Source organism: Podarcis pityusensis (assembly GCF_964106645.2).
Source record: "Podarcis pityusensis genome assembly, chromosome: 8".
Classification (NCBI taxonomy): Eukaryota; Metazoa; Chordata; class Lepidosauria; order Squamata; family Lacertidae; genus Podarcis; species Podarcis pityusensis.
The window spans coordinates 55,347,389-55,362,605 of record NC_138033.1 but is presented as its reverse complement, the minus strand read 5'-3'; positions in this window follow the sequence as shown (position 1 = coordinate 55,362,605).

The following is a 15,217-nucleotide window of genomic DNA, read 5'->3' as shown; positions in this document are numbered from 1 at the left end:
AATTTCAGAAGTGTGTGAATTTCAAGGGATGGCTGCGTTTCAGTTTACCTAATTCACATTTCTGAAACAATAAGCAATTTTACCTTTAAGTGAGGACAGAATCGATTTTCTCTCCCATCCCTAACTGAGCAACCCAGGAAGAGATATTGCAGGTAATGAAGCAACAGGTGGGGAAGGCGTTAAGCAGTGGTGACTGATCCATCAGAATGGATGGGGCACAGCCCCACCCACCTCAGCAACTTGCCTGCAGCAACCTGCCTGCCTTCTTACCTCCATCCAGTCCAGGAGGAGGCAGCACTGCCTTTCTGTTGCCCTTGAGGATCTCAGCTGGGACAGGGGATGGGGACTAGAATCTGTTAACTTTCCCTCCCACAACTGCTGGTCTCCCTGCCTTCCACCCTATTATCTGTTCCAATGGGACCCAGCCACCATGGGCATTAAGCAACCCTCTGCTGCCCATAGATTCTCCCTTGCAAAAGCGCTGCCCCCTTGCCTCTGCCTTCGTGTTAGGCAGGAAAGCTTGAGATGCACGAAGCGAAGAGGTCTGCATACCCCTCCCCTCCGTGCACTTCCATGTCAGCAGCTTTCCGCATAGCATAACAAATATTAAAAGGCGAACGAAGTCTATTAGGCAATTACCGAGGGGGCTCGTGAAACAGGACTCGCCCCTATAAAGCCAATGAAGTTATGACAGCTGCGGCCCGAGAGGAATCAAGGCAGAATAAAAGAGCGTCTCTGTGGCAGACAAATGATGATAAAGTGAGCCTTTTAGTCAACAGTCAATGGAAATTGACAAGGCCAAACCCCACAACTAATGAACAGCCAAACCTTTGCTACTACCGGCAAAGCGCTGCTGAAAGTTTCATCTGAATAAAAGGGACGGAGATTGAATTTAACTGATATTTGTCATTTTGCTTTGCTTAATACACACACACATTTTTTCCAAGAACTGCATGCATTTTTTTCGTGCCCGTCTGGATTGCAAAATTGGGGTGTAGAGAGGATGCAGTTTTGTCTGGCACATCACAGGTGCACCAAAACGGGCTTGAAAATAGCATGGACTTCAGATGGCTCCCACGTCACGTGTCTCAAATAATACCAAAAGAGCCATTTTGCCGTCGGATGCTCTAGTCAGACCACCTCTCTGTTTCTTAGAGACGAATCTCAGCTATAGAGCTGTGTTTGCCTGATGGACACAACGCACCACATCCGATGGGTGTGGAGGGTGTAACAATCGCACACAACAATGGGACAGCTGCACATTAATAAATATGTAATGTTCGATTAAAAAATATGGATAGTATTTCTTCCTCCTCCCCCACTTCAATCCCCCCCCCAAAAAAAACAGCAACCCAATTGTAGACTACCCCCAAGGCAGAAGATGCGATCTGGCACGCATATTTCTTGCTGGCTTTGGAAATCTAAAACTCAAACGCTTCCCTGTCCCAGCTGTTTCCCATTGTTCCTGTTTATCAGCTCAAAGGGCGAAGAGAGGAACAAAGAGGGGAAAAAATTTCGCTTGCATTTCAAATGTGCCAGTCAGTCACTGCATTGTTAAAAGAAGAAAGCTTAATTGTCTCTGCTGCCAAACTTTCTGGTGAATGTCCAGTTTTTAAGAAAAGCTATTCAGCTGTGCAATTTGTTTAATACATGCAGGGAGGAGGGAAACTGCACATAAAAATCACATGCTTTCCAGAAGGGAGGGGAGAGGAGAGGAGAAAAAAACCCATATCCATACATTGCAGATCTGCGATAGCTCCATCGTGGCATTTGAATTCATAAACGGATCTGCTAAAATGACAGTGTTTGATGCAGCACTGTCCATGTGCATGGTGCTTTTAGAGCAACAACCAAAAATGTACACATCCCTGCCCCAAGGAGTCTGCAATTGGCAGTTGTAGAGAGCTGCTTGGGGCACTATCCAACATTCCTGCACAGCCAATAAGAACATGAGAAGAGCCTGCCGGATCAAGCCAATGGCCCCTCAAGTCCAGCATCCTCTTCTCATAGCAGCCAACCAGATGCCTGTGGGAAACCCACAAGCAGGTCATGAATGCAAGAGCACTCCCTCTTCCTGGATGGCTTCCAGCCAGTGGTATTCAGAAGCATTACTGCCTTGGGCTATGGAGGCAGAGCATAGCCATCATGGCTAATAGCCAATGATAGCATTATTCTCCCTGAATGTCCAGTTCCCTTTTAAAACTATCCATGTTGGCAGCCATCCCTGGCTCCTGTGGGAGTGAGCTCTGGTGGTTAGATGTTAGTCCTACTTCACCCACCATTCTTCCTCTTTCCAAAAGTGACTTTTGGACTACAGAGCACTCTAAAAATTATCAACTTATTTTATCTTCACAACGGCCTTGTGAGGCAGGGCTAGGCCACAGGACAGCATCTTACACAGAAACACACAGTAAGCAGCATAGAGGAAGGGAGTTTTGCTTTCTTTTAAAACAGAACAACACATATTTATCCTGATCTTAAAGCTGCCTTTCCCTTTGCCTTAATTTCTCTCCCCTTATTGTCGTCTTCGACTCTAAACGAACTCATTTACCGGTACTTAGCATGGCCCCTTTTTATTGCTGGGCAAGTCTTTGTCTCTTGAGCCATAAAGAATAATTGGCAGGCCTTGGCAGAGCCATTGTAATTGTCTTGTGTCTTTGTTTACAAGTTGGAGAGTCAATACCATATGATTGACACAAGGCCCAGCTGCATTCATGTCACATGCAGAAAAAAAGAAAAAAAGAAATGGGGGCTGAGATTGCACCTCTTTTAAAAGATTTGGAATCTTTGACTTTGGATTGGCTAAGGAAGCCAGCGAGGAACACCAGTCATTATCCCTAATGATGAGAGAAGAAATGTCCTCTCTGCTGCAGAGAGGTACATACATACGAACTCTCCCTCTCGTCGTCTTTCAGGATTAGTTTGAAACTTAAAAAGGACAGGCCAAATTCATGGAACATAAGGCTATGATGAAAGCTATCCTATGCCTCTGAATACCACTTGCTGGAAAGCTCAGGAAGGGAGAGGGCTCTTGTGCCTGGGTCCTGCTTACGCATTTCCCACAGGCATCTGGTCAGCCATTGTAAGAACAGGATGCTGGACTAGATGGGCCATTGGCCTGATTCAGTAGAATCTTCTTTTTTATATATATATAAGATATTTATTAAGATTTTTTAAAATATTACAATAAAAATGAAAAAAATAACAAAAATACAAAATAAAAATAGTTAAAAACACACAGATTTTCCATTACTTATTTTCCTTTGACTTATTTCCCGGACCTCCTCATACCTCCCTTTTTTGTATTCCACTTCAATCTGTTGGTTCAGCAAATCCTTTGAAAGTAATAATATTAGATTTTTACCTATTTATAACCCTTTTTTCATATTCCCTTAAAGCATTACAGCTGGAAACCACTTAATTACTATCCAACATCATTCTAACATTCATTAATTTTACAATATTTCTGTAGATAATCTTTGAATTTCTTCCAATCTTCTTCCACCGACTCTTCTCCCTGGTCACGGATTCTGCCAGTCATTTCTGCCAGTTCCATATAGTCCATCACCTTCATCTGCCATTCTTCCACAGTGGGTAAATCTTGTGTCTTCCAATACTTCTAATGAGTATTCTTGCTGCTGTTGTGGCATACATAAAAAAAGTTCTGTCCTTCTTTGGCACCAATTGGCCGACTATGCCTAGGAGAAAGGCCTCTGGTTTCTTCAAGAAGGTATGTTTAAATACCTTTTTCAGTTCATTATATATCATTTCCCAGAAAGCCTTAATCCTTGGGCACGTCCACCAAAGGTGAAAGAATGTACCTTCAGTTTCTTTACATTTCCAGCATTTATTGTCGGGCAAATGATAGATTTTTGCAAGCTTGACTGGAGTCATGTACCACCTGTATATCATTTTCATAATATTCTCTCTTAGGGCATTACATGCCGTAAACTTCATACCTGTGGTCCATAACTGTTCCCAGTCAGCAAACATAATATTATGTCCAACATCTTGTGCCCATTTAATCATAGCAGATTTCACTGTTTCATCCTGAGTATTCCATTTCAACAGCAAGTTATACATTCTTGACAAATTCTTAGTTTTGGGTTCTAACAGTTCTGTTTCTAATTTTGATTTTTCCACCTGGAAGCCAATTTTCTTGTCCAAATTATATGCCTCCATTATCTGATAATAATGAAGCCAGTCTTGCACTTTATTTTTTAGTTTCTCAAAACTCTGCAGTTTCAGTCTATCTCCATCTTGTTCCAAAATTTCCCAATATTTCGGCCAATTGGCCTAGAATCTTCTTATGTTCTTATAGACTCGCTGATGTTTTGCTGCATTAATTCACAGCACCTTTCCGCCATCAGGAAGTTTGCAATCTAAAAGTCTAAAACAAACTTTTTTTTAAAAAGGCGCATAAGAGAAAATGGCAAAACAGCGGCATTTATGATCAGTAGTCCCAATTAAAATAAGCCTTTTCTTCTTCTTTTTTAAAGTCACAATCCATCATCCCAGCATGGAGAAATGAAACCCACCCTCCGGACATGAGAGTGTCATAAACAATTGATTTGACATCAGGATAATTGATATCAAGCAAGCTGTTTTTAAAGACATTCAGATGCACAAAGATGCGGGAGGCATCAAAATAGAGGCAAATCTCAGTGACGTTACTAATGCACCAGCTCAGTAATTCAAATCCTCTTGCCCACCTCCTGCCCTATTTTTATTACTCTTATTATTTTTATTCTTTCCATCTTGGCTTCCAAAATTAATTATCTCCATAATTTCTAACAGAATGGCTCTGATATTTCCAAAGACAATATTACCTCTAATGAAATAAAGCAAAACACCTGTGCACAGATGGAATGAGTTCCATCCTCAGCCATGGAGTCATTTTACCTCTAGTTCCTTGGTCAATGAAGGCTCTGAGAAAGAGCGTCTTCTCTGCCTCTTCCTGAGGCCCACCTGTTCTTTTCATGTTTTCCTGATGACACATCTCCAGCCCCCGTGACATTTTCTTTTTAAGTCTAACCACTTTCTTCAGAAAGAATAGATCAGGATCCCAGGAAACAAATTCACTTGGAAACAGCCTTTGAAGTTCTTTCAAGCACATAAATGGAATAGAGAGCCTGCTTTAGACCAGGAGCAGCAAAGTAGAAGTTGCTGGACTACAACTACTATCATCCCTGGCCATTGGCCATGCTGGCAGGGGCTGATGGGGGTTGGATCCCAACATCTGAAAGGCCACAGGCTTCCCCATCTTGGCTTTAGATAAGGAGAGGGAAACTGGAATGTAAAACGCACACAGAGAAAAGCTGCAGTGGCATTAGCTGCAGAATTACCTAAAAATGTCAGCTCTCTTTTCTTTTAAAATGGTAAGCTCCTAGTCCTTATGATTGCAGAGATGTACTTGGAAGCATGTGGTTAATGCCTGCTAATGGTGATATGAATTGATCAAAGGGCAGGGATTCAGTGGTGGATATAGCTTCTTACCAATCTTCTTGACTAGCACAATTAGTCAAAAATCGTGCAGCCTAATCAAAACTGGAGTATAAGTTGTGCAAAATGAGAGAGAGAGAGAGAAGTTAGAGGCAGATATCCTTCGTTTGCATAATGTACACAAGGAAGAAGAATGTGGGCTACCCAGACACAACTTTGTGGTTTTGCAGCACAGGGCAGCATAAAGAAATGTGCATTGTTTTTGAACCATGTGGCTCTTTAGATTTACAGAGATGGGGGAAAGTCTAAAAAACAACAACAGGAAGTTATCATCTCTTGTGAAAAAGGCCCTTAACTGCTAGCAATCTGGTATCTCTTGGCAGAGCCCACTGGCTAATTCAATCATGCTGTCAATATAATTAATAAGGGGGGGGGGAGGGCGGGATCTACAGGAGGCCGAGAGAAACAAAGAGAGCTAGACAGACCTATGATAGTAATAAAAGATGACTGCGGAAAAGAATTGCATTATTCAGTCTCTGCTATTGATGTCATAAGCACAGCCATATGCTGTGCAAGCTGCATTGCACACCCCAGGTGATCTCAGGTAGAACAAGATGCACTCTGCACTGTCTATCAGTCGAGCAGATGTTTGGGAGAAGGAGACAGGGCTGCGTGTTGCTTTGGTTTTTAAAACTGCCCTACATCAAGGTGGCCCTAATGGACTTTACATAAACTAACCTACGTGATCAGAGTAGAGCAGCTGTAGATTCTGGACACCCATAAATCATGTGAATAAGTTGCCAGTTGTGCATAAATGACACATCTCAAGTTGACAAGCACTACCGGAGTATTTCACTGCGGATGACAAGAGCATCCTAAAGCAGACCTGGTCCCTCACTCAGTTCACCTGCAAGATCACCTTACTCTACTCAACCACTTCAATCTGTGAAACAGAGATGGGTGCTACATATAATATCCATCCCACATTCGTAAGACATCAGTCTTTTAGTATGGCAGCATCTACACTTTGGAACTCCCTGCCTATTGAAATCAGACAGGTGCACCTTTAGACAAGCCTACCCAGACATATAGAAGGTTGGTGTGTATTTCATCTGTTTTTAGTTTATTGCTGGGTTACCCCCCCCCCCCATTTTTTTAAAAATGGTTTTTTTTCCAATGCTTTATTGAACCTATAAAGACAAACACAAAATCAAATAACATAAATAACGTAAAAGTTTGTCACTGTCTAATACATTTTAAGCTAGGTCTTCTAAGCATCGAACCAACTTCCCGTCTTCTCCATACATGGTTTAAACAAGTATTTACCTAGTGCACAATCATATTGGTCATGAGAGGTAAAATATTATTAATAGTTTATCTTCATCACTTAATCCATGTAATATGGAAGCTATTCAAAAGCTGTCACGGATTTCATACTGTTACTGTATCTCTTAAATACATCCCATTTTGTAGTAAAGGTTTGATTTGACCTGTCCCTCATTCTTTCTGTTAATTTGTCTAATTCTGCATATCCCGTTAGTTTTTGCACCCACTCTGACCAGTGGTGCAAAAAATGTTTTAAATAGTTGTTTTAAACTGGGTTTTTTGTTTGGTTTTTTTTACTGATAAATGATTGTTTCATTCTCTTTGCAAACCTTTTTTTTTTTTTAATTGTTTACAATCAAGCTGTCCCACAGAAAATAATTCAGGTACCTTAGATTTAGCTGTACCTATAGCTGATTGGGGAGGAAAGGGGGGGAAAGGAAGAAAAAAAAAAGGAGTAGCATCTCGTCCCAAACACAAGAGGGTGGCAGCAGAGGCAGAGGCTCATTACCTTTACAACTCAGTTTCTAATTCCATGCAAAAATAAATAAGTTGTGCCACTTCTATATTGAATTTGTAAACATTTTAAAAATTACCCTTATCATCATGAACAAAAATCACCATGAATACATAATAAAATGGACATCTGGAGGGGGTGGGGCATACATTTAGCCTGCAGTTGTAATTCCACCTACCTGGTAATAAACCCAATTTAATTCAATGGGACTAACTTCTGAGTAGACTTGGTTAGGATTGTCATTTGAGTAGGACTTTACTGGCCTGTTTGTGCAGATGGGGGAGCAGGGCACAAATGGTCTGGGAACTGTCTGTTGAATTTGGTTCTCCGAACAAAAGTTTGCTTTCCCTTCACCCGGAGGAAAATTGCTACTCTCCACTGCTTTTCAAAACGTAATAACTTTACCTGCACGTCAGTGACTCAGACCCTGGCTGGTCCCTGAATTATTACCGTGAGATGAAACATTTCTTTAACAAAACCGAGGCCTTTAATATCTCCCCATCTCTGTTATTAGATGGACAAATGAATTTCGCTTTGAACATAACATGCGGCATTGTCTGAAAATTGCCGGTATGAACTGAAGTTGGCAGGTATTTTCTTGCTCCCCTCGTCAGTGATTGTCATTTATTATATGTTGCACCTTTCTCTGTCAAACGTTGCGGGCGCGTGATATTGATTTGTGTCTGCTTGCCAGGCAAAGGTCACTTTGATCAACATACTACAAAACCAGAAAAAGTAGGGTTCTGACATTTCATTACCTGGGAGAGGGAGAAAAAAACAAGAGGCCTAAAATAAATAAGAATATATTTGAGAATCGAACACTTTAATATCGTGGTGTGGAGTTATTATAATTAACACAAGGACCACTCTAGTAAGGTTAAAGTGGGGGTGGATTGACATGCAAGACTGTTGTGTATGAGACCAGTACTGTAATAACGTATCTGTGATCTTGAAGAGGAGAGGCATTTGTGTGGTTTTTTTTAAAAAAAACATCAGTTTCTGGAACGTGAGGTGTTTGACTTATGATAGATACAACTTGAGCAACACTTTTGATGAGTTTGGTGGATTCTTTGCAGGCTGGGTTGTGGGGATTAAAGGGGCTGCGGGGGTTCAGAAAGACACAGACATTTTAAAGAAGTTGGAGCCCATTGCAGGAAGTTTCAACGTAAAAGAGGCTAGCACCAGGGTATTTTCAAGTTGCCTTGTACTGGGCTCAGTTCAAGGTTCTGGTATTGGTGTACAAAGCTCAACACAGTTTGGGACCAGGATACCTAACAGAGTTCCACATCCCCCAGATAAAGCAACTAATCGCAGGAGAGTGCATCTGGCAATTCCCATATTTTCAGGAGGTCCATTCCGCACAATTTGAGAATGGCCACACGGCCTGCCTTTCACCCCTTAAAGTACTCTGCTGCCCTCAGGTATGGTGGAGGACCTTGGCCCATTAACAGTGTTGATGTTACGTTCAACTGCCCGTCTACTCAGCTTCTATGCATGGAAAAAAGGGAGGTGCACCTTGTCCTTCACCATAGGTGCCAACTCCTAAGGGCCAAGGCACTTTTGTGCCCGCCTCCCAATGCTGCCCCCCTCAATGTTCAGATGGCATTTGGCTCTGGCCCCTGGTTCCTCATGACATTCCGTGCACAACATCAGGATGCCGCATTGGGCCCCCTCAATCATCCCAAGAAGATGGCGCCTCTGTCCTTCACCTCCAGTGGCACAATGTCTTTGGCTGGCCCTTAGAGAAGCTTTGCTGCCTTCACCACTTAAAAAGAGCCATGGCTCAATGGTAGAGCATCTGCTTTGCATGCAGAAGGTCCCAGGTTCAATCCCTGGCATCTCCAGATAGGGCCAGGTATCTGAAATCCTGGAGAGCCACTGCCGGTCAGCATAGACAATACTGAGCTAGATGGAGCAATGGTCTGGCTCAGCATAAGGCAGCTTCTTATGCTCTGATACCTGCTGGGTTCTCAGACCATGGAAGACCACAGTTGATGACATGGTACTCAGGCTTGCATTATTCTGCTGCTTATTGGCTTGGGAAATATGTTTCAGGAAAATAGATTGCGGAGTTCGGGGCTTTGCTCTATAAAAACAAAACAAAACAAAACCCCTGTGCTTTAAATTTCTCTTGAGTAAAGTTTGAGCAAGGGGTGGGTCATAACACATCATCCGTTTGCTACAAGGACTGTCAACCTTCCCAACTGGCAAATGGTTAACGGTAAGCAACAGATTTATAACCTGACATAATTAATTGCCGAGATAGTGACATTTCCCATATTATAGACAATTGTGAATTATGAGCCCAGCTGTTAGCCTTCTCATTCGCTGAAATCGGTTGATATATATGTTTATTCGAGGTCAGCTCGGCCTCATCCATTAGAAATATTGTTTTTTCTAAACATTACATTGATTTAATTTAACTCTAATCAATTTAAAATGGTTCTGACAATTAACAAAAGCTTCAAATATGACCTTAAAGTAATAGGATTCATTAGCTATGTTTAGGATTAAACTTATCCTAATAGGGCCATTTTTCTTCCAGAGACTGACCGGTGGTCAGTCAAAATGAAATCAATTATTATAAATTATACAGTTTAAGTTGATTATGTAGTGCCTGCTAATTTGTATAAATAAGGACGTCAAACAATAGGAGCCATTTATTAATAACTCTTTCTGTCTGTCCTGGGGGCCCCTATCATACATGCTGGTACAGCTGCAGGGTCATCTGTTAACTATGAAGTGTTATATTCGCTGCTGCCAGACATGCATGCTAATTAAACCCATAATTAATTGTAACAGTTATAGTTAAAGTCAAAATGCTGACAGCATTTCTTGCCCTATTATTCATGGTAATCAACTGAATCAAAGAGAATCTAATCAACAATTCATATGCTAGCCAGGGGATCAGAATACGGGAACAGCCCCAAAGGCAGCTGGTACCCACAGGTCTTGGGACACAATAAGAAACATAAACCTCTCAAATTGCAACACGCCAACATGAACTCGTCTCCATTGTCTTGCAGCGCAAACGCAATTATAAGTCATATTTAAGGATTCAAAGGCTTGGCCCACATGTAGCAAGAGCGTCGCATCTTGACATGCCAATAGATGCAGATAAATAAGTAAAGTAACAAATGGCTGGTTGGCTGCGAGGCCTGCATCTGAGAACTCTTGGGCTTAAAGAAGGAAAAGCATGTCGCTAGCAGCAAGCACATCACGAGTAGAGGTGTTTAGGAAACTACTTTAAGGGCACTTTCAGACTGTTACTTTTTTTGAAGGTGGAATCCAAGGCTCAACGAGGAAATTCAGGGCAACAAAACCCACTTCCAAAAATAATCTGAGTTTTTGCAGTCACAAAAGTGATGGCGAAATGCACTGGGCAATGTGGGATGAAAATTGATGGGTGCAACTTTGTGTAATCTTTTCACAAGCAAATCAGGGTAAGTGCTAAATAGTCAAAGTGACTTAAGTCATTTGTTTCAAAACTGGTATCTTTGTGTACATTTGTTTATTCCTGGACAGTTGCAAGACCTCCCAGAAGATACTAGTCCCAAAGTTGGGAGACTGGAGCGGGCCAGAAGGCCACCTGGTTCAGTGTTTCAGCACCTTTTATAGGGTTTCCAAAGATGTTAAGCCCCAGAGCTCATACCAACATCTTACTAGCAAAATGCCCATCTTCAAAGTGAGGAGGAGAGGATGGAACAGTCCATTTCCAGTCCATTCACTTTGCAGGGGTCCACTCATACACCTGAGTGCTGATTTGCTTAATGCTTTTGTGAGCTACTTTGAGCCTAGTTTGGAAAGGCAGAATATGAATGAAGAGGAAAATCAGTTGAGCATGTGTTCTTCCTTTAGAAGATATTCTCCTAGAAGCAACTCTCTTAGAGGCAACTATAGGTGGCCAGTTACAGGTTTAAGGGAAGTTTTCTATTGTAGCCAATTGAACAGGTGTGCTTGGCTGCAGTGAGCGGCCAGTTTCTTCTGTTTGCAAATGTGTCCATTGGCCTCCAAAAGGTTGGCGACTCTTGCACTAGGAGGTGTAGGATCCCACAAACAGGCTCTGTTCCCAGTCTCTATGCATCAGGCACAATCTCACTATCAGGGACCATGAACTCACACAGCTCCCAATGTGGAATACAGGCCATCTCAAGTCATGCCTTCAGCTCCAAGCATTCAGCAGAGGAGCAGGACATTTGGAGCAGGGCCCAGCCAATGCAATCTCCTCCTCCTCTTCCTCCAGACCTTGACCAAATACATGGAATTGGAGATGCAAACCTTGGACCTCAACCATTGGCTGTTGAAAGCACCGCCCATTTTCAAACACCTCATTCACAGGAAGGTGATCGCCTCGATCAGCACACCTGCAGCTGGTGGAACCAGGTGACCCATCCTTTTCATTCATTCATCTGTTTGACACCATCCGTTATGTTAGAAACAACAGAAACCACACAGTCGTTAGTTCTCGAAACAGTGACGCCTAGCATTGCAATACTTAAGAAATAATAACCAACTTTTAGTGGCGGTTCCCCCTTTGTTCCTCCCCCGCCCCACCAGCCCGGTTATTGAGCTGAAGTTAATGGCTGGCTCAAAAGTATGTCAACACAACAGCTGGAGAGCAACACTTCCTTGTAGCTTTATGTGACAGCATATGCCAGCCACTCAGAACATGTGATAATTCAAACTGGGGCTGATACTACAATAGCAGATGGGCTGCAGCATTGTTATTCTCACTCCAGCTCCCAGCCCTTGAGGGATCACTAAATAAAATCAAAGCAGATGGACCATTACAAGCTCATTCGTGTCCGACTACAAGCACCTCTACCTCCCAGTCGTGATATACGGCAGCTTGGCATAAAATGACACGGCTGGGTAACATGACCTAATGAAAATAGCATCCGACTTGGCAAGTGAGGAATGAGGGTAAAGAAATATGCACAGATCTATTTATCATAGTTCTCTTTACTTTGAACCGAGGGTGGCTTCCGCCTCCCCTTCCCCCGCGTAATGGTTTCATTCCTCTGCACCTGATGCGCTCTGCCTTGAAATTCCATCACAGTCCAGATTTAGATGTGCTGCAGAACAATGTGGTAGAGTGCTGGGGCTGGAGAGGAGGCCGTACCACTTTAAGACGGCAGGGGGTGGTAGTGGCACCATTTCCGAATGCTTAATAACAACAACAACTCAGTGGAGGTAGAAAAGTAGCACATTAGAGATTAGCACATCCTTCCTGAAATGCTCCCCACCACAACCTGATGTGGAACATTAAAAAAAATAGTATTTCCCTACTTGCAGTCTGAAATGGTACAGCCTGCTTTACAAACTGAAGACTCTACCATCTCACTCTGCTGCTGAGACAGTCCCAGCCAGAGAGTGCAGATGTTCCATCAGAGTTCTAAACTGGGCTAAAACTGTACTCAGCATCTCACTTATTTTTTCCCCTTAGCATCCTTATGCACATCTTGAAAGCGGATACAGCACAATGGCCAAGGCTGCAATTCTAAGCACATTTATGACGGAACACACTGAAGCCAGCAGAACCTCTGGGCAAACATGAGTGAGAGCCAGGATTTCTCTAGTGCAAATATCTGTTAGGGAAGCCGCAATGTTTGGCTTCACTTTTCCTCTCCCCCTCCCTTAGAACAGGATTAGACCTAACGGGCTTAAGTGTAGATGTTGGCTGAAACTTAGGAAAAACTAGTTTTGTACAAATTTGTGTACACCGTTCCTGCCCTTCAGGCACACCGCTGCTGATTTTGCACCTCTCTCTTTCTTCAGAAGGCTCTTGTTTTCAGATATGTATTATGTTTTATAGCTGTGCTTGAGATGGGTAGGCAATGCATTATGAGGCTCTGTATTTCAGAAGGGTTTGAGTTGTGGAGGTTATTGCTGGGTTGACAATGTGCATGGTTTGATATGTGGCTCAGCATGTATTGCTCATTATAGATGATGTACCATTATGTTTTATCTATTATTATGTATGGCTTATTTTTTTGAATCATATCCATATAATTATTTTGCTGTTCTTTGCATTGCATTACATAATTATGTCACATTGTTTATTATGGTCTATATTATAAACTGCCCCGTGGTCTCCTGACAAAGGGCAGGATGTAAAGTTAAAAATATGCAACTACATTTCTTTTCTTTTTCCATTTTCTGTACCTGCATTCTCAAGCAATTCCTTCCAACATTGCTTGCAAGAACTTGAATTCATATTGCCCCACATTTTCATGCATGTAATGATCTATTTTTGGGTTCTCATTTTGTTTTGGTTTTTATATTTAGTTTAAAAGTTTTGTAAGTCAATTTAGGTGACTTTTTTTAGAAGGGGGAAGCAGGGAAGCAACTAATACATGTGAATAAATAAATAATCCCATTGCTGTCGTCTTTCCTAGTCTTGCTACCATTCACTAGACCAGCCTCTCACCACAACTGCTGTACAAGAACGGAGTTATGCAAATCTACTAACATGAGTTGGGTGGAAGACTCTGAGGGAATAACTCACTCCAAGGGATCTGCCTTTTGAAGGCAATCAATTACCAATTCCTGCATCTTGATTATTCAGGGAGAAAAGAAAGCGTGGAAGAACCGATATGGATGCGATAATGTGGCCTGGAGAAGAGTATTATGGGTAGCACCCATATGACATGCGAGTTCATTTACATGTACAACAGCTGCTTGGCTTCGCCGTCCTTGAGAGATCATCACCTGGCTTGCAAGAAGGGGGTAGGGAGGAAGAGTTTATCCACCTTTGGGCATATTGCTCTGCATTGATTAATAGCTGCTGCTGCCCATATCATTATACATTTAAATGCAGCATTATGCGCCACTTATTCACTAATTTATTGTAATTGAGAGCTGGGAATAGAAGTACCTTTGCAAATTGCTTCCATAGGCATGAGATCAAAACAGCACAGAGAATCCAGTCGATGATAGGCATGGTGAGTCCAAATAGCCGGCATAAGTGTCTTTTCTACAGCTAAAGCCAGTGCTTCAAATGGAGATGGGGGAGGGCTGTAGCTCAGTGGCAGAGCATCTGCTTTGCATGCAGAAGATCCCAGGTTCAATACCTAGTGTCTCCAAGAAAAGCTGCCTGAAACTGTGCAGAGTCCCTGTTAGTTACTTTACACAAGGGATGGGGAATCTCAGGCTCAGGGGCCAAATGAATCTCTTCAGGTTTCTCTATTAGGCCTTTGAGATTCACTCCAGGACCACCCTTCTTACCTTTCTTACTGGCCTCACTTCACATCCTCCATGAGTGCGTTTGTGAGGCACTCACAACTTTGATAATGCCTCTTTCTCACCTGGATGGAGGATGGAGAGAGGAAGGGTTGGCCCAAGACATTTTGGCACCTGAAGTAAACCACAAAATGGTGTCTCCCTTCCCACCAGGGAAGGAGGGGTGAATGAAGATCTACACCAGGAACCACGGGAAGAATAACAATCTACATCAGGATCTGCTGCCCCTGCGGATCCTGCTGCCTGAGGCAGTCACCCCACATTGCCTCCTGGGTGGGCTGGCCCTTGAAAGGGGTATGCGAATGTATGTAGACACTCCACCACTGCACAGAGATGAGCTTTACATTCATTGCTCCACCCACGGTTGCCTCTGGTCTCACCCACCAGCAGCACATGGCCCCAGAAGGGAATGTGAAAAAAAGGCTCATTATCCCTGCTGCAAATAAATGAACTGGATCAGCTTTCCCCAGCCTCGAGCCCTCCAGATATTTTGGACTACAACTCCCACCAGCCCCAGCCATCATGTCCAATGGCATAGGTTCCAACACTTTGAAGCCAAAATCTGAGACACCATGTTCCCCCTTTTCATATTAATTATTATTATTATTATTATTATTATTATTATTATTATTATTAAATTTTTTATTAGTTTTGCATAAAGGTTATACGGTGGTACCTCAGGTTACATACACT